Source organism: Stenella coeruleoalba (assembly GCF_951394435.1).
Source record: "Stenella coeruleoalba genome assembly, contig: scaffold_291, whole genome shotgun sequence".
NCBI lineage: Eukaryota > Metazoa > Chordata > Mammalia > Artiodactyla > Delphinidae > Stenella > Stenella coeruleoalba.
The window spans coordinates 131,939-151,352 of record NW_027646356.1 but is presented as its reverse complement, the minus strand read 5'-3'; the positions used below and the strand labels follow the sequence as shown (position 1 = coordinate 151,352).

General features: G+C 43.8%; 1 long non-coding RNA gene across 2 annotated transcripts in view; it reads left to right on the top strand.

Annotated features, from left to right (window-relative positions):
- The window catches only part of LOC307181155, a 123,846-nt gene extending 118,750 nt beyond the window's left edge, over positions 1 to 5,096 (top strand). The window contains exon 4 of one of the 2 annotated variants that reach the window (XR_013826045.1): positions 5,030 to 5,096. This is a non-coding gene — a long non-coding RNA (uncharacterized lncRNA). Of the gene's footprint in view, positions 1 to 438; positions 480 to 5,029 lie in introns of those variants that run through there. The other variant, XR_013826046.1, reaches the window with a different exon arrangement.
- The last annotated feature ends 14,318 nt before the right edge of the window (positions 5,097 to 19,414 follow it).

Below are 19,414 nucleotides of genomic sequence, written 5' to 3'. Positions count from 1 at the left end.
ATGGGTACCATGCAATATGACTTCAAAGGGTCTTCATTTGCTCACCGCACCTCTCCAATCCTATCACTGCTGCGTTTATGCCCCTGTACACATGCTTGATTCTCTTTCGGAGACATAGCAATCCATAGGTTTTAAGATACTTACAAGTCAGGTACATTCTTAGGCGTTTAATATGCGGTGTTGAGTCCATTTCGTTGAGCAAGGAGTAGCTCTTGTCTATTCCATATTTGGCTTAAGGAACTTTATCTGTGCTCATTTCAATCTCTGGTTTTATGCAGCACCCCAACTCACCTTTACCCTTAAGCAAGCATAAGTTGGTTTTCTAAATTTGAGACCCTGTTCTGTTCTGTAATTCAGTTCCTGTGTAGCCAAGTTTCCATTCCGTGTATTAGTGATATCTTATGATGTTTCTTTTTCTGTGTGACTTATTTCAGTTAGAATCATCATACCTGAATCCACTCATTGTGCTGCTAAGAGCCTGATGACATAGATTTCATTGCTAAGTGATATTGCTTTGTAAGTGAATACCACAACTTCTTTATCCATTTTTCACTTTCTGCGATGTTGAACTTGTACTGGAAACGAGGTTCTTGTAAACAGAGCTGTTCCAAACTTTGGGGTGGCTGTGTCTTTTTGATTTTAATTTCCCTAAGCTATAGGACCATAAGTGGAAGTGCCCTAGGCTCTGTTACTTTGTTTTTTAGATGTTTCAGGAAACACCATACACTTCTCCCAAGTGTCTGTTGGCAATTTACATCCCGCCCATCAGCATAATATATTTCCTGAATATATTCAGGAAAAAACGCATACGCCCTTTTTGGCCAAGTGCATCATTGTGGACATTCTGCCTCTTTTCCTATGCTTTCAATGCAATTCCAGTCTACCTCCTGAAATCGGTTTCCTGCAATTCTGCCCCGCTTTCAAGTCCTCTTGGCAGCCTTACTTCAGTCTATTTTTGGACGATAACTGTCATTTATAACTCTGCAGGTTTGTGAATTACAGTGCCCCTGAGCTCCTTTCTTCAACTCGCTTTGTTGTGACCTGGCCGCAACACCGCAGGGTGGCTTCAGGCCCTAATCTGGTTCCGGCCTGGCATGCTGAGCCTTTGGTTAATTCCTCTTCCTGGGGGGAAATGAGAGTTAAATTTGCCCGTCCAGACACATCCAGCTAGCCTCTCATTGGTTCTCGCTATTCCTGTTCATCTTCCGCAGAAATTGCAAACTGGGTCAAACAGGAGGTTAAAAACGCTGACTCTCCAAGTCGGGAGAGTGTTAGTAAAGCGTCTGGAATGTTGCACCCGAGTACCAGGGGAGGAAAACTGAGACATATTTGAACACGTCTCCCGTTCACATGGTTGATCATACTTGGGTTCCACATGCATGTTTTAGCTGAAGGAAGAATACCTTAAACCTGGAGAGTTAAGACCCGTGTAATGGGTACCATGCAATATGACTTCAAAGGGTCTTCATTTGCTCACCGAACCTCTCCAATCCTATCACTGCTGCGTTTATGCCCCTGTACACATGCTTGATTCTCTTTCGGAGACATAGCAATCCATAGGTTTTAAGATACTTACTAGTCAGGTACATTCTTAGGCGTTTAATATGCGGTGTTGAGTCCATTTCGTTGAGCAAGGAGTAGCTCTTGTCTATTCCATATTTGACTTAAGGAACTTTATCTGTGCTCATTTCAATCTCTGGTTTTATGCAGCACCCCAACTCACCTTTACCCTTAAGCAAGAATAAGTTGGTTTTCTAAATTTGAGACCCTGTTCTGTTCTGTAATTCAGTTCCTGTGTAGCCAAGTTTCCATTCCGTGTATTACTGATATCTTATGATGTTTCTTTTTCTGTGTGACTTATTTCACTTAGAATCATCATACCTGAATCCACTCATTGTGCTGCTAAGGGCGTGATGACACAGATTTCATTGCTGAGTGATATTGCTTTGTAAGTAAATACCACAACTTCTTTATCCATTTTTCACTTTCTGCGATGTTGAACTTGTACTGTAAACGAGGTTGTTGTAAACAGAGGCGTCCCAAACTTTGGGGTGGCTGTGTCTTTTTGATTTTAATTTCCCTAAGCTATAGGACCATAAGTGGAAGTGCCCTAGGTTCTGTTGCTTTGTTTTTTAGATGTTTCAGGAAACACCATACACTTCTCCCGAGTGGTTGTTGGCAATTTACATCCCGCCCATCAGCATAACAAGGCTCCCAGTTCTCCATGGCCTGTCCTGCCTTTCTGGATTTTACACTTTTTTCAGATGGCCCTTTTGACCAGGGGGAAGTGAGACTTCATTGTAGTGCAGATTTCCTTTGCAAGCTTGCTTGGTTTGCCAAAAAGGGCATATGCGTTTTTTCCTGAATATATTCAGGAAAAAACGCATACGCCCTTTTTGGCCAAGTGCATCATTGTGGACGTTCTGCCTCTTTTCCTATGCTTTCAATGCAATTCCAGTCTACCTCCTGAAATCGGTTTCCTGCAATTCTGCCCCGCTTTCAAGTCCTCTTGGCAGCCTTACTTCAGTCTATTTTTGGACGATAGCTGTCATTTATAACTCTGCAGGTTTGTGAATTACAGTGCCCCTGAGCTCCTTTCTTCAACTCGCTTTCTTGTGACCTGGCCGCAACACCGCAGGATGGCTTCAGGCCCTAATCTGGTTCCGGTACGGCACGCTGAGCCTTTGGTTATTTCCTCTTCCTGGTGGGAAATGAGAGTTAAATTTGCCCGTCCAGACACCTCCAGCTAGCCTCTCATTGGTTCTCGCTATTCCTGTTCATCTTCCGCAGAAATTGCAAACTGGACCAAACAGGAGGTTAAAGGCGCTGACTCTCCAAGTGGGGAGAGTGTTAGTAAAGCATCTGGAATGTTGCACCCGAGTACCAGGGGAGGAAAACTGAGACATATTTGAACACGTCTCCCGTTCACATGGTTGATCATACTTGGGTTCCACATGCATGTTTTAGCTGAAGGAAGAATACCTTAAACCTGGAGAGTTGAGACCCGTGTAATGGGTACCATGCAATATGACTTCAAAGGGTCTTCATTTGCTCACCGAACCTCTCCAATCCTATCACTGCTGTGTTTATGCCCCTGTACACATGCTTGATTCTCTTTTGGAGACATAGCAATCCATAGGTTTTACGATACTTACTAGTCAGGTACATTCTTAGGCGTTTAATATGGGGTGTTGAGTCCATTTCGTTGAGCAAGGAGTAGCTCTTTTCTATTCCATATTTGGCTTAAGGAACTTTATCTGTGCTCATTTCAATCTCTGGTTTTATGCAGCACCCCAACTCACCTTTACCCTTAAGAAAGCATAAGTTGGTTTTCTAAATTTGAGACCCTGTTCTGTTCTGTAATTCAGTTCCTGTGTAGCCAAGTTTACATTCCGTGTATTACTGATATCTTATGATGTTTCTTTTTCTGTGTGACTTATTTCAGTTAGAATCATCATACCTGAATCCACTCATTGTGCTGCTAAGGGCGTGATGACACAGATTTCATTGCTGAGTGATATTGCTTTGTAAGTAAATACCACAACTTCTTTATCCATTTTTCACTTACTGCGATGTTGAACTTGTACTGTAAACGAGGTTCTTGTAAACAGAGGCGTCCCAAACTTTGGGGTGGCTGTGTCTTTTTGATTTTAATTTCCCTAAGCTATAGGACCATAAGTGGAAGTGCCCTAGGCTCTGTTGCTTTGTTTTTTAGATGTTTCAGGAAACACCATACACTTCTCCCGAGTGGTTGTTGGCAATTTACATCCCGCCCATCAGCATAACAAGGCTCCCAGTTCTCCATGGCCTGTCCTGCCTTTCTGGATTTTACACTTTGTTCAGATGGCCCTTTTGACCGGGGGGAAGTGAGACTTCATTGTAGTGCAGATTTCCTTTGCAAGCTTGCTTGGTTGGCCAAAAAGGGCGTATGCGTTTTTTCCTGAATATATTCAGGAAAAAACGCATACGCCCTTTTTGGCCAAGTGCATCATTGTGGACGTTCTGCCTCTTTTCCTATGCTTTCAATGCAATTCCAGTCTATCTTCTGAAATTGGTTTCCTGCAATTCTGCCCCGCTTTCAAGTCCTCTTGGCAGCCTTCCTTCAGTCTATTTTTGGACGATAGCTGTCATTTATAACTCTGCAGGTTTGTGAATTACAGTGCCCCTGAGCTCCTTTCTTCAACTCGATTTCTTGTGACCTGGCCGCAACACCGCAGGATGGCTTCAGACCCTAATCTGGTTCCGGCCCGGCACGCTGAGCCTTTGGTTAATTCCTCTTCCTGGTGGGAAATGAGAGTTAAATTTGCCCGTCCAGACACCTCCAGCTAGCCTCTCATTGGTTCTCGCTATTCCTGTTCATCTTCCGCAGAAATTGCAAACTGGGCCAAACAGGAGGTTAAAGGGACTGACTCTCCAAGTGGTGAGAGTGTTAGTAAAGCGTCTGGAATGTTGCACCCGAGTACCAGGGGAGGAAAACTGAGACATATTTGAACACGTCTCCCGATCACATGGTTGATCATACTCTAGGTTCCACATGCATGTTTTAGCTGAAGGAAGAATACCTTAAACCTGGGTAGTTGAAACCCATGGAATGGGTACCATGCAATATGACTTCAACGGGTCTTCATTTGCTCACCGAACCTCTCCAATCCTATCACTGCTGCGTTTATGCCCCTGTACACATGCTTGATTCTCTTTCGGAGACATAGCAATCCATAGGTTTTAAGATACTTACTAGTCAGGTACATTCTTAGGCGTTTAATATGGGGTGTTGAGTCCATTTCGTTGAGCAAGGAGTAGCTCTTGTCTATTCCATATTTGGCTTAAGGAACTTTATCTGTGCTCATTTCAATCTCTGGTTTTATGCAGCACCCCAACTCACCTTTACCCTTAAGCAAGAATAAGTTGGTTTTCTAAATTTGAGACCCTGTTCTGTTCTGTAATTCAGTTCCTGTGTAGCCAAGTTTACATTCCGTGTATTACTGATATCTTATGATGTTTCTTTTTCTGTGTGACTTATTTCAGTTAGAATCATCATACCTGAATCCACTCACTGTGCTCCTAAGGGCCTGATGACACAGATTTCATTGCTGAGTGATATTGCTTTGTAAGTAAATACCACAACTTCTTTATCCATTTTTCACTTTCTGCGATGTTGAACTTGTACTGTAAACGAGGTTCTTGTAAACAGAGCCGTTCCAAACTTTGGGGTGGCTGTGTCTTTTTGATTTTAATTTCCCTAAGCTTTAGGACCATAAGTGGCAGTGCCCTAGGCTCTGTTGCTTTGTTTTTTAGATGTTTCAGGAAACACCATACACTTCTCCCAAGTGTCTGTTGGCAATTTACATCCCGCCCATCAGCATAACAAGGCTCCCAGTTCTCCATGGCCTGTCCTGCCTTTCTGGATTTTACACTTTTTTCAGATGGCCCTTTTGACCGGGGGGAAGTGAGACTTCATTGTAGTGCAGATTTCCTTTGCAAGCTTGCTTGGTTTGCCAAAAAGGGCGTATGCGTTTTTTCCTGAATATATTCAGGAAAAAACGCATACGCCCTTTTTGGCCAAGTGCATCATTGTGGACGTTCTGCCTCTTTTCCTATGCTTTCAATGCAATTCCAGTCTACCTCCTGAAATCGGTTTCCTGCAATTCTGCCCCGCTTTCAAGTCCTCTTGGCAGCCTTACTTCAGTCTATTTTTGGACGATAGCTGTCATTTATAACTCTGCAGGTTTGTGAATTACAGTGCCCCTGAGCTCCTTTCTTCAACTTGCTTTCTTGTGACCTGGCCGCAACACCGCAGGATGGCTTCAGGCCCTGATCTGGTTCCGGCACGGCACGCTGAGCCTTTGGTTATTTCCTCTTCCTGGTGGGAAATGAGAGTTAAATTTGCCCGTCCAGACACCTCCAGCTAGTCTCTCATTGGTTCTCGCTATTCCTGTTCATCTTCCGCAGAAATTGCAAACTGGGCCAAACAGGAGGTTAAAGGCGCTGACTCTCCAAGTGGGGAGAGTGTTAGTGAAGCGTCTGGAATGTTGCACCCGAGTACCAGGGGGGGAAAACTGAGACATATTTGAACACGTCTCCCGTTCACATGGTTGATCATACTTGGGTTCCACATGCATGTTTTAGCTGAAGGAAGAATACCTTAAACCTGGAGAGTTGAGACCCGTGTAATGCGTACCATGCAATATGACTTCAAAGGGTCTTCATTTGCTCAACGAACCTCTCCAATCCTATCACTGCTGCGTTTATGCCCCTGTACACATGCTTGATTCTCTTTTGGAGACATAGCAATCCATAGGTTTTCCGATACTTACTAGTCAGGTACATTCTTAGGCGTTTAATATGCGGTGTTGAGTCCATTTCGTTGAGCAAGGAGTAGCTCTTGTCTATTCCATATTTGACTTAAGGAACTTTATCTGTGCTCATTTCAATCTCTGGTTTTATGCAGCACCCCAACTCACCTTTACCCTTAAGAAAGCATAAGTTGGTTTTCTAAATTTGAGACCCTGTTCTGTTCTGTAATTCAGTTCCTGTGTAGCCAAGTTTACATTCCGTGTATTACTGATATCTTATGATGTTTCTTTTTCTGTGTGACTTATTTCAGTTAGAATCATCATACCTGAATCCACTCATTGTGCTGCTAAGGGCGTGATGACACAGATTTCATTGCTGAGTGATATTGCTTTGTAAGTAAATACCACAACTTCTTTATCCATTTTTCACTTACTGCGATGTTGAACTTGTACTGTAAACGAGGTTCTTGTAAACAGAGGCGTCCCAAACTTTGGGGTGGCTGTGTCTTTTTGATTTTAATTTCCCTAAGCTATAGGACCATATGTGGAAGTGCCCTAGGCTCTGTTGCTTTGTTTTTTAGATGTTTCAGGAAACACCATACACTTCTCCCGAGTGGTTGTTGGCAATTTACATCCCGCCCATCAGCATAACAAGGCTCCCAGTTCTCCATGGCCTGTCCTGCCTTTCTGGATTTTACACTTTGTTCAGATGGCCCTTTTGACCGGGGGGAAGTGAGACTTCATTGTAGTGCAGATTTCCTTTGCAAGCTTGCTTGGTTGGCCAAAAAGGGCGTATGCGTTTTTTCCTGAATATATTCAGGAAAAAACGCATACGCCCTTTTTGGCCAAGTGCATCATTGTGGACGTTCTGCCTCTTTTCCTATGCTTTCAATGCAATTCCAGTCTATCTTCTGAAATTGGTTTCCTGCAATTCTGCCCCGCTTTCAAGTCCTCTTGGCAGCCTTCCTTCAGTCTATTTTTGGACGATAGCTGTCATTTATAACTCTGCAGGTTTGTGAATTACAGTGCCCCTGAGCTCCTTTCTTCAACTCGATTTCTTGTGACCTGGCCGCAACACCGCAGGATGGCTTCAGACCCTAATCTGGTTCCGGCCCGGCACGCTGAGCCTTTGGTTAATTCCTCTTCCTGGTGGGAAATGAGAGTTAAATTTGCCCGTCCAGACACCTCCAGCTAGCCTCTCATTGGTTCTCGCTATTCCTGTTCATCTTCCGCAGAAATTGCAAACTGGGCCAAACAGGAGGTTAAAGGGACTGACTCTCCAAGTGGTGAGAGTGTTAGTAAAGCGTCTGGAATGTTGCACCCGAGTACCAGGGGAGGAAAACTGAGACATATTTGAACACGTCTCCCGATCACATGGTTGATCATACTCTAGGTTCCACATGCATGTTTTAGCTGAAGGAAGAATACCTTAAACCTGGGTAGTTGAAACCCATGGAATGGGTACCATGCAATATGACTTCAACGGGTCTTCATTTGCTCACCGAACCTCTCCAATCCTATCACTGCTGCGTTTATGCCCCTGTACACATGCTTGATTCTCTTTCGGAGACATAGCAATCCATAGGTTTTAAGATACTTACTAGTCAGGTACATTCTTAGGCGTTTAATATGGGGTGTTGAGTCCATTTCGTTGAGCAAGGAGTAGCTCTTGTCTATTCCATATTTGGCTTAAGGAACTTTATCTGTGCTCATTTCAATCTCTGGTTTTATGCAGCACCCCAACTCACCTTTACCCTTAAGCAAGAATAAGTTGGTTTTCTAAATTTGAGACCCTGTTCTGTTCTGTAATTCAGTTCCTGTGTAGCCAAGTTTACATTCCGTGTATTACTGATATCTTATGATGTTTCTTTTTCTGTGTGACTTATTTCAGTTAGAATCATCATACCTGAATCCACTCACTGTGCTCCTAAGGGCCTGATGACACAGATTTCATTGCTGAGTGATATTGCTTTGTAAGTAAATACCACAACTTCTTTATCCATTTTTCACTTTCTGCGATGTTGAACTTGTACTGTAAACGAGGTTCTTGTAAACAGAGCCGTTCCAAACTTTGGGGTGGCTGTGTCTTTTTGATTTTAATTTCCCTAAGCTTTAGGACCATAAGTGGCAGTGCCCTAGGCTCTGTTGCTTTGTTTTTTAGATGTTTCAGGAAACACCATACACTTCTCCCAAGTGTCTGTTGGCAATTTACATCCCGCCCATCAGCATAACAAGGCTCCCAGTTCTCCATGGCCTGTCCTGCCTTTCTGGATTTTACACTTTTTTCAGATGGCCCTTTTGACCGGGGGGAAGTGAGACTTCATTGTAGTGCAGATTTCCTTTGCAAGCTTGCTTGGTTTGCCAAAAAGGGCGTATGCGTTTTTTCCTGAATATATTCAGGAAAAAACGCATACGCCCTTTTTGGCCAAGTGCATCATTGTGGACGTTCTGCCTCTTTTCCTATGCTTTCAATGCAATTCCAGTCTACCTCCTGAAATCGGTTTCCTGCAATTCTGCCCCGCTTTCAAGTCCTCTTGGCAGCCTTACTTCAGTCTATTTTTGGACGATAGCTGTCATTTATAACTCTGCAGGTTTGTGAATTACAGTGCCCCTGAGCTCCTTTCTTCAACTTGCTTTCTTGTGACCTGGCCGCAACACCGCAGGATGGCTTCAGGCCCTGATCTGGTTCCGGCACGGCACGCTGAGCCTTTGGTTATTTCCTCTTCCTGGTGGGAAATGAGAGTTAAATTTGCCCGTCCAGACACCTCCAGCTAGTCTCTCATTGGTTCTCGCTATTCCTGTTCATCTTCCGCAGAAATTGCAAACTGGGCCAAACAGGAGGTTAAAGGCGCTGACTCTCCAAGTGGGGAGAGTGTTAGTGAAGCGTCTGGAATGTTGCACCCGAGTACCAGGGGGGGAAAACTGAGACATATTTGAACACGTCTCCCGTTCACATGGTTGATCATACTTGGGTTCCACATGCATGTTTTAGCTGAAGGAAGAATACCTTAAACCTGGAGAGTTGAGACCCGTGGAATGGGTACCATGCAATATGACTTCAAAGGGTCTTCATTTGCTCACCGAACCTCTCCAATCCTATCACAGCTGCGTTTATGCCCCTGTACACATGCTTGATTCTCTTTTGGAGACATAGCAATCCATAGGTTTTCCGATACTTACTAGTCAGGTACATTCTTAGGCGTTTAATATGCGGTGTTGAGTCCATTTCGTTGAGCAAGGAGTAGCTCTTGTCTATTCCATATTTGACTTAAGGAACTTTATCTGTGCTCATTTCAATCTCTGGTTTTATGCAGCACCCCAACTCACCTTTACCCTTAAGCAAGCATAAGTTGGTTTTCTAAATTTGAGACCCTGTTCTGTTCTGTAATTCAGTTCCTGTGTAGCCAAGTTTACATTCCGTGTATTACTGATATCTTATGATGTTTCTTTTTCTGTGTGACTTATTTCAGTTAGAATCATCATACCTGAATCTACTCATTGTGATGCTAAGGGCCTGATGACATAGATTTCATTGCTGAGTGATATTGCTTTGTAAGTAAATACCACAACTTCTTTATCCATTTTTCACTTTCTGCGATGTTGAACTTGTACTGTAAACGAGGTTCTTGTAAACAGAGACGTCCCAAACTTTGGGGTGGCTGTGTCTTTTTGATTTTAATTTCCCTAAGCTATAGGACCATAAGTGGCAGTGCCCTAGGCTCTGTTGTTTTGTTTTTTAGATGTTTCAGGAAACACCATACACTTCTCCCGAGGGGTTGTTGGCAATTTACATCCCGCCCATCAGCATAACAAGGCTCCCAGTTCTCCATGGCCTGTCCTGCCTTTCTGGATTTTACACTTTTTTCAGATGGCCCTTTTGACCGGGGGGAAGTGAGACTTCATTGTAGTGCAGATTTCCTTTGCAAGCTTGCTTGGTTGGCCAAAAAGGGCGTATGCGTTTTTTCCTGAATATATTCAGGAAAAAACGCATACGCCCTTTTTGGCCAAGTGCATCATTGTGGACGTTCTGCCTCTTTTCCTATGCTTTCAATGCAATTCCAGTCTACCTCCTGAAATCGGTTTCCTGCAATTCTGCCCCGCTTTCAAGTCCTCTTGGCAGCCTTACTTCAGTCTATTTTTGGACGATAGCTGTCATTTATAACTCTGCAGGTTTGTGAATTACAGTGCCCCTGAGCTCCTTTCTTCAACTCGATTTCTTGTGACCTGGCCGCAACACCGCAGGATGGCTTCAGGCCCTAATCTGGTTCCGGTACGGCACGCTGAGCCTTTGGTTATTTCCTCTTCCTGGTGGGAAATGAGAGTTAAATTTGCCCGTCCAGACACCTCCAGCTAGCCTCTCATTGGTTCTCGCTATTCCTGTTCATCTTCCGCAGAAATTGCAAACTGGGCCAAACAGGAGGTTAAAGGCGCTGACTCTCCAAGTGGGGAGAGTGTTAGTAAAGCGTCTGGAATGTTGCACCCGAGTACCAGGGGAGGGAAAACTGAGACATATTTGAACACGTCTCCCGATCACATGGTTGATCATACTTGGGTTCCACATGCATGTTTTAGCTGAAGGAAGAATACCTTAAACCTGGAGAGTTAAGACCCGTGTAATGGGTACCATGCAATATGACTTCAAAGGGTCTTCATTTGCTCACCGAACCTCTCCAGTCCTATCACTGCTGCGTTTATGCCCCTGTACACACGCTTGATTCTCTTTCGGAGACATAGCAATCCATAGGTTTTAAGATACTTACTAGTCAGGTACATTCTTAGGCGTTTAATATGCGGTGTTGAGTCCATTTCGTTGAGCAAGGAGTAGCTCTTGTCTATTCCATATTTGGCTTAAGGAACTTTATCTGTGCTCATTTCAATCTCTGGTTTTATGCAGCACCCCAACTCACCTTTCCCCTTAAGCAAGCATAAGTTGGTTTTCTAAATTTGAGACCCTGTTCTGTTCTGTAATTCAGTTCCTGTGTAGCCAAGTTTACATTCCGTGTATTACTGATATCTTATGATGTTTCTTTTTCTGTGTGACTTATTTCAGTTACAATCATCATACCTGAATCCACTCATTGTGATGCTAAGGGCCTGATGACATAGATTTCATTGCTGAGTGATATTGCTTTGTAAGTAAATACCACAACTTCTTTATCCATTTTTCACTTTCTGCGATGTTGAACTTGTACTGTAAACGAGGTTCTTGTAAACAGAGGCGTCCCAAACTTTGGGGTGGCTGTGTCTTTTTGATTTTAATTTCCCTAAGCTATAGGACCATAAGTGGCAGTGCCCTAGGCTCTGTTGCTTTGTTTTTTAGATGTTTCAGGAAACACCATACACTTCTCCCGAGTGTCTGTTGGCAATTTACATCCCGCCCATCAGCATAACAAGGCTCCCAGTTCTCCATGGCCTGTCCTGCCTTTCTGGATTTTACACTTTTTTCAGATGGCCCTTTTGACCGGGGGGAAGTGAGACTTCATTGTAGTGCAGATTTCCTTTGCAAGCTTGCTTGGTTGGCCAAAAAGGGCGTATGCGTTTTTTCCTGAATATATTCAGGAAAAAACGCATACGCCCTTTTTGGCCAAGTGCATCATTGTGGACGTTCTGCCTCTTTTCCTATGCTTTCAATGCAATTCCAGTCTACCTCCTGAAATCGGTTTCCTGCAATTCTGCCCCGCTTTCAAGTCCTCTTGGCAGCCTTACTTCAGTCTATTTTTGGACGATAGCTGTCATTTATAACTCTGCAGGTTTGTGAATTACAGTGCCCCTGAGCTCCTTTCTTCAACTCGCTTTCTTTTGAGCTGGCCGCAACACCGCAGGATGGCTTCAGGCCCTAATCTGGTTCCGGCACGGCACGCTGAGCCTTTGGTTAATTCCTCTTCCTGGTGGGAAATGAGAGTTAAATTTGCCCGTCCAGACACCTCCAGCTAGCCTCTCATTGGTTCTCGCTATTCCTGTTCATCTTCCGCAGAAATTGCAAACTGGGCCAAACAGGAGGTTAAAGGGACTGACTCTCCAAGTGGGGAGAGTGTTAGTAAAGCGTCTGGAATGTTGCACCCGAGTACCAGGGGAGGAAAACTGAGACATATTTGAACACGTCTCCCGATCACATGGTTGATCATACTCTAGGTTCCACATGCATGTTTTAGCTGAAGGAAGAATACCTTAAACCTGGGTAGTTGAAACCCGTGGAATGGGTACCATGCAATATGACTTCAAAGGTTCTTCATTTGCTCACCGAACCTCTCCAATCCTATCACTGCTGCGTTTATGCCCCTGTACACATGCTTGATTCTCTTTCGGAGACATAGCAATCATTGGTTTTTAAGACACTTACTAGTCAGGTACATTCTTAGGCGTTTAATATGCGATGTTGAGTCCATTTCGTTGAGCAAGGAGTAGCTCTTGTCTATTCCATATTTGACTTAAGGAACTTTATCTGTGCTCATTTCAATCTCTGGTTTTATGCAGCACCCCAACTCACCTTTACCCTTAAGCAAGCATAAGTTGGTTTTCTAAATTTGAGACCCTGTTCTGTTCTGTAATTCAGTTCCTGTGTAGCCAAGTTTACATTCCGTGTATTACTGATATCTTATGATGTTTCATTTTCTGTGTGACTTATTTCAGTTAGAATCATCATACCTGAATCCACTCATTGTGATGCTAAGGGCCTGATGACATAAATTTCATTGCTGAGTGATATTGCTTTGTAAGTGAATACTACAACTTCTTTATCCATTTTTCACTTTCTGCGATGTTGAACTTGTACTGTAAACGAGGTTCTTGTAAACAGAGCCGTTCCAAACTTTGGGGTGGCTGTGTCTTTTTGATTTTAATTTCCCTAAGCTATAGGACCATAAGTGCCAGTGCCCTAGGCTCTGTTGCTTTGTTTTTTAGATGTTTCAGGAAACACCATACACTTCTCCCGAGTGTCTGTTGGCAATTTACATCTCGCCCATCAGCATAACAAGGCTCCCAGTTCTCCATGGCCTGTCCTGCCTTTCTGGATTTTACACTTTTTTCAGATGGCCCTTTTGACCGGGGGGAAGTGAGACTTCATTGTAGTGCAGATTTCCTTTGCAAGCTTGCTTGGTTGGCCAAAAAGGGCGTATGCGTTTTTTCCTGAATATATTCAGGAAAAAACGCATACGCCCTTTTTGGCCAAGTGCATCATTGTGGACGTTCTGCCTCTTTTCCTATGCTTTCAATGCAATTCCAGTCTACCTCCTGAAATCGGTTTCCTGCAATTCTGCCCCGCTTTCAAGTCCTCTTGGCAGCCTTACTTCAGTCTATTTTTGGACGATAGCTGTCATTTATAACTCTGCAGGTTTGTGAATTACAGTGCCCCTGAGCTCCTTTCTTCAACTCGCTTTCTTTTGAGCTGGCCGCAACACTGCAGGATGGCTTCAGGCCCTAATCTTGTTCCGGCACGGCACGCTGAGCCTTTGGTTAATTCCTCTTCCTGGTGGGAAATGAGAGTTAAATTTGCCCGTCCAGACACCTCCAGCTAGCCTCTCATTGGTTCTCGCTATTCCTGTTCATCTTCCGCAGAAATTGCAAACTGGGCCAAACAGGAGGTTAAAGGCACTGACTCTCCAAGTGGGGAGAGTGTTAGTAAAGCGTCTGGAATGTTGCACCCGAGTACCAGGGGAGGAAAACTGGGACATATTTGAACACGTCTCCCGATCACATGGTTGATCATACTCTAGGTTCCCATGCATGTTTTAGCTGAAGGAAGAATACCTTAAACCTGGGTAGTTGAAACCCGTGGAATGGGTACCATGCAATATGACTTCAAAGGGTCTTCATTTGCTCACCGAACCTCTCCAATCCTATCACTGCTGCGTTTATGCCCCTGTACACATGCTTGATTCTCTTTCAGAGACATAGCAATCCATAGGTTTTAAGATACTTACTAGTCAGGTACATTCTTAGGCGTTTAATATGCGCTGTTGAGTCCATTTCGTTGAGCAAGGAGTAGCTCTTGTCTATTCCATATTTGGCTAGGAACTTTATCTGTGCTCATTTCAATCTCTGGTTTTATGCAGCACCCCAACTCACCTTTACCCTTAAGCAAGCATAAGTTGGTTTTCTAAATTTGAGACCCTGTTCTGTTCTGTAATTCAGTTCCTGTGTAGCCAAGTTTACATTCCGTGTATTACTGATATCTTATGATGTTTCTTTTTCTGTGTGACTTACTTCAGTTAGAATCATCATACCTGAATCCACTCATTGTGCTGCTACGGGCCTGATGACACAGATTTTATTGCTGAGTGATATTGCTTTTTAAGTAAATACCACAACTTCTTTATCCATTTTTCACTTACTGCGATGTTGAACTTGTACTGTAAACGAGGTTCTTGTAAACAGAGCCGTTCGAAAGTTTGGGGTGGCTGTGTCTTTTTGATTTTAATTTCCCTAAGCTATAGGACCATAAGTGGAAGTGCCCTAGGTTCTGTTGCTTTGCTTTTTCGATGTTTCAGGAAACACCATACACTTCTCCCGAGTGTCTGTTGGCAATTTACATCCCGCCCATCAGCATAACAAGGCTCCCAGTTCTCCATGGCCTGTCCTGCCTTTCTGGATTTTACACTTTTTTCAGATGGCCCTTTTGACCGGGGGGGAAGTGAGACTTCATTGTAGTGCAGATTTCCTTTGCAAGCTTGCTTGGTTGGCCAAAAAGGGCGTATGCGTTTTTTCCTGAATATATTCAGGAAAAAACGCATACGCCCTTTTTGGCCAAGTGCATCATTGTGGACGTTCTGCCTCTTTTCCTATGCTTTCAATGCAATTCCAGTCTACCTCCTGAAATCGGTTTCCTGCAATTCTGCCCCGCTTTCAAGTCCTCTTGGCAGCCTTACTTCAGTCTATTTTTGGACGATAGCTGTCATTTATAACTCTGCAGGTTTGTGAATTACAGTGCCCCTGAGCTCCTTTCTTCAACTCGCTTTCTTGTGACCTGGCTGCAACACCGCAGGATGGCTTCAGGCCCTAATCTGGTTCCTGCACGGCACGCTGAGCCTTTGGTTAATTCCTCTTCCTGGTGGGAAATGAGAGTTAAATTTGCCCGTCCAGACACCTCCAGCTAGCCTCTCATTGGTTCTCGCTATTCCTGTTCATCTTCTGCAGAAATTGCAAACTGGGCCAAACAGGAGGTTAAAGGCGCTGACTCTCCAAGTGGGGAGAGAGTTAGTAAAGCGTCTGGAATGTTGCACCCGAGTACCAGGGGAGGAAAACTGAGACATATTTGAACACGTCTCCCGTTCACATGGTTGATCATACTTGGGTTCCACATGCATGTTTTATCTGAAGGAAGAATACCTTAAACCTGGAGAGTTCAGACCCGTGTAATGGGTACCATGCAATATGACTTCAAAGGGTCTTCATTTGCTCACCGAACCTCTCCAATCCTATCACTGCTGCGTTTATGCCCCTGTACACACGCTTGATTCTCTTTTGGAGACATAGCAATCCATAGGTTTTAAGATACTTACTAGTCAGGTACATTCTTAGGCGTTTAATATGGGGTGTTGAGTCCATTTCGTTGAGCAAGGAGTAGCTCTTGTCTATTCCATATTTGGCTTAAGGAACTTTATCTGTGCTCATTTCAATCTCTGGTTTTATGCAGCACCCCAACTCACCTTTACCCTTAAGCAAGCATAAGTTGGTTTTCTAAATTTGAGACACTGTTCTGTTTTGGAATTCAGTTCCTGTGTAGCCAAGTTTACATTCCGTGTATTAGTGATATCTTATGATGTTTCTTTTTCTGTGTGACTTATTTCAGTTAGAATCATCATACCTGAATCCACTCATTGTGCTGCTAAGGGCCTGATGACACAGATTTCATTGCTGAGTGATATGCTTTGTAAGTAAATACCACAACTTCTTTATCCATTTTTCACTTACTGCGATGTTGAACTTGTACTGTAAACGAGGTTCTTGTATACAGATCCGTTCCAAACTTTGGGGTGGCTGTGTCTTTTTGATTTTAATTTCCCTAAGCTATAGGACCATAAGTGGAAGTGCCGTAGGTTCTGTTGCTTTGTTTTTTACATGTTTCAGGAAACACCATACACTTCTCCCGAGTGGTTGTTGGCAATTTACATCCCGCCCCTCAGCATAACAAGGCTCCCAGTCCTCCATGGCCTGTCTTGTCTTTCTGGATTTTACACTTTTTTCAGATGGCCCTTTTGACCGGGGGGAAGTGAGACTTCATTGTAGTGCAGATTTCCTTTGCAAGCTTGCTTGGTTGGCCAAAAAGGGCGTATGCGTTTTTTCCTGAATATATTCAGGAAAAAACGCATACGCCCTTTTTGGCCAAGTGCATCATTGTGGACGTTCTGCCTCTTTTCCTACGCTTTCAATGCAATTCCAGTCTACCTCCTGAAATCGGTTTCCTGCAATTCTGCCCCGCTTTCAAGTCCTCTTGGCAGCCTTACTTCAGTCTATTTTTGGACGATAGCTGTCATTTATAACTCTGCAGGTTTGTGAATTACAGTACCCCTGAGCTCCTTTCCTCAACTCGCTTTCTTGTGACCTGGCCGCAACACCGCAGGATGGCTTCAGGCCCTAATGAGGTTCCGGCACGGCACGCTGAGCCTTTGGTTAATTCCTCTTCCTGGTGGGAAATGAGAGTTAAATTTGCCCGTCCAGACACCTCCAGCTAGTCTCTCATTGGTTCTCGCTATTCCTGTTCATCTTCTGCAGAAATTGCAAACTGGGCCAAACAGGAGGTTAAAGGCGCTGACTCTCCAAGTGGGGAGAGTGTTAGTAAAGCGTCTGGAATGTTGCACCCGAGTACCAGGGGAGGAAAACTGAGACATATTTGAACACGTCTCCCGATCACATGGTTGATCATACTCTAGGTTCCACATGCATGTTTTAGCTGAAGGAAGAATACCTTAAACCTGGAGAGTTGAGACCCGTGTAATGCGTACCATGCAATATGACTTCAAAGGGTCTTCATTTGCTCACCGAACCTCTCCAATCCTATCACAGCTGCGTTTATGCCCCTGTACACACGCTTGATTCTCTTTCGGAGACATAGCAATCCATAGGTTTTAAGATACTTACTAGTCAGGTACATTCTTAGGCGTTTAATATGCGGTGTTGAGTCCATTTCGTTGAGCAAGGAGTAGCTCTTGTCTATTCCATATTTGGCTTAAGGAACTTTATCTGTGCTCATTTCAATCTCTGGTTTTATGCAGCACCCCAACTCACCTTTCCCCTTAAGCAAGCATAAGTTGGTTTTCTAAATTTGAGACCCTGTTCTGTTCTGTAATTCAGTTCCTGTGTAGCCAAGTTTACATTCCGTGTATTACTGATATCTTATGATGTTTCTTTTTCTGTGTGACTTATTTCAGTTAGAATCATCATACCTGAATCCACTCATTGTGATGCTAAGGGCCTGATGACATAAATTTCATTGCTGAGTGATATTGCTTTGTAAGTGAATACTACAACTTCTTTATCCATTTTTCACTTTCTGCGATGTTGAACTTATACTGTAAACGAGGTTCTTGTAAACAGAGCCGTTCCAAACTTTGGGGTGGCTGTGTCTTTTCGATTTTAATTTCCCTAAGCTATAGGACCATAAGTGGCAGTGCCCTAGGCTCTGTTGCTTTGTTTTTTAGATGTTTCAGGAAACACCATACACTTCTCCCGAGTGTCTGTTGGCAATTTACATCCCGCCCATCAGCATAACAAGGCTCCCAGTTCTCCATGGCCTGTCCTGCCTTTCTGGATTTTACACTTTTTTCAGATGGCCCTTTTGACCGGGGGGAAGTGAGACTTCATTGTAGTGCAGATTTCCTTTGCAAGCTTGCTTGGTTGGCCAAAAAGGGCGTATGCGTTTTTTCCTGAATATATTCAGGAAAAAACGCATACGCCCTTTTTGGCCAAGTGCATCATTGTGGACGTTCTGCCTCTTTTCCTATGCTTTCAATGCAATTCCAGTCTACCTCCTGAAATCGGTTTCCTGCAATTCTGCCCCGCTTTCAAGTCCTCTTGGCAGCCTTACTTCAGTCTATTTTTGGACGATAGCTGTCATTTATAACTCTGCAGGTTTGTGAATTACAGTGCCCCTGAGCTCCTTTCTTCAACTCGCTTTCTTTTGAGCTGGCCGCAACACCGCAGGATGGCTTCAGGCCCTAATCTTGTTCCGGCACGGCACGCTGAGCCTTTGGTTAATTCCTCTTCCTGGTGGGAAATGAGAGTTAAATTTGCCCGTCCAGACACCTCCAGCTAGCCTCTCATTGGTTCTCGCTATTCCTGTTCATCTTCCGCAGAAATTGCAAACTGGGCCAAACAGGAGGTTAAAGGGACTGACTCTCCAAGTGGTGAGAGTGTTAGTAAAGCGTCTGGAATGTTGCACCCGAGTACCAGGGGAGGAAAACTGGGACATATTTGAACACGTCTCCCGATCACATGGTTGATCATACTCTAGGTTCCACATGCATGTTTTAGCTGAAGGAAGAATACCTTAAACCTGGGTAGTTGAAACCCGTGGAATGGGTACCATGCAATATGACTTCAAAGGGTCTTCATTTGCTCACCGAACCTCTCCAATCCTATCACTGCTGCGTTTATGCCCCTGTACACATGCTTGATTCTCTTTCAGAGACATAGCAATCCATAGGTTTTAAGATACTTACTAGTCAGGTACATTCTTAGGCGTTTAATATGCGGTGTTGAGTCCATTTCGTTGAGCAAGGAGTAGCTCTTGTCTATTCCATATTTGGCTTAAGGAACTTTATCTGTGCTCATTTCAATCTCTGGTTTTATGCAGCACCCCAACTCACCTTTCCCCTTAAGCAAGCATAAGTTGGTTTTCTAAATTTGAGACCCTGTTCTGTTCTGTAATTCAGTTCCTGTGTAGCCAAGTTTACATTCCGTGTATTACTGATATCTTATGATGTTTCTTTTTCTGTGTGACTTATTTCAGTTAGAATCATCATACCTGAATCCACTCATTGTGATGCTAAGGGCCTGATGACATAGATTTCATTGCTGAGTGATATTGCTTTGTAAGTAAATACCACAACTTCTTTATCCATTTTTCACTTTCTGCGATGTTGAACTTGTACTGTAAAGGAGGTTCTTGTAAACAGAGGCGTCCC